The sequence below is a fragment of the Phaethon lepturus genome, unplaced genomic scaffold (genome assembly GCF_000687285.1).
Source record: "Phaethon lepturus isolate BGI_N335 unplaced genomic scaffold, ASM68728v1 scaffold5744, whole genome shotgun sequence".
NCBI lineage: Eukaryota > Metazoa > Chordata > Aves > Phaethontiformes > Phaethontidae > Phaethon > Phaethon lepturus.
Window position 1 is genome coordinate 17386 of NW_010533862.1, and position 394 is coordinate 17779.

Sequence of the window (394 nt, forward strand, 5' to 3'; positions counted from 1 at the left end):
TCTAACTGCTCTTGCACAAATAAATTGAATGAAAGAGAAGGTTCTGATTAAAAAATGCTGCTAGCACCCAGTCCCCTGTGCTGGTTTAGGATACAGAGGGCCCACCTTGACTTTGTACCTGAGCCTGGGGAAGGGCAGTGCCTGTATTCTGTCTGGAGCTGCAATAAATGAGGCCTTTGAACTACCCAGGGGGTGAATGTACAGTCAAGCTCTTAAAATGAATGCAGCCTAGCAAACTGCTTTAGTTAATCGGCCCTGTTGGGGCTTGCTGTAGGAGGGTCCTGCAGCTGCTGTGCTTGGAGCTTCCTTTTTTGACCCTCCTGGGTGATGCCCAGGGCACTTTGTTGCAAGAAGCTATGCTGTGGCTTCGGCTGCAGGCCTAAGAGTCAGTCCT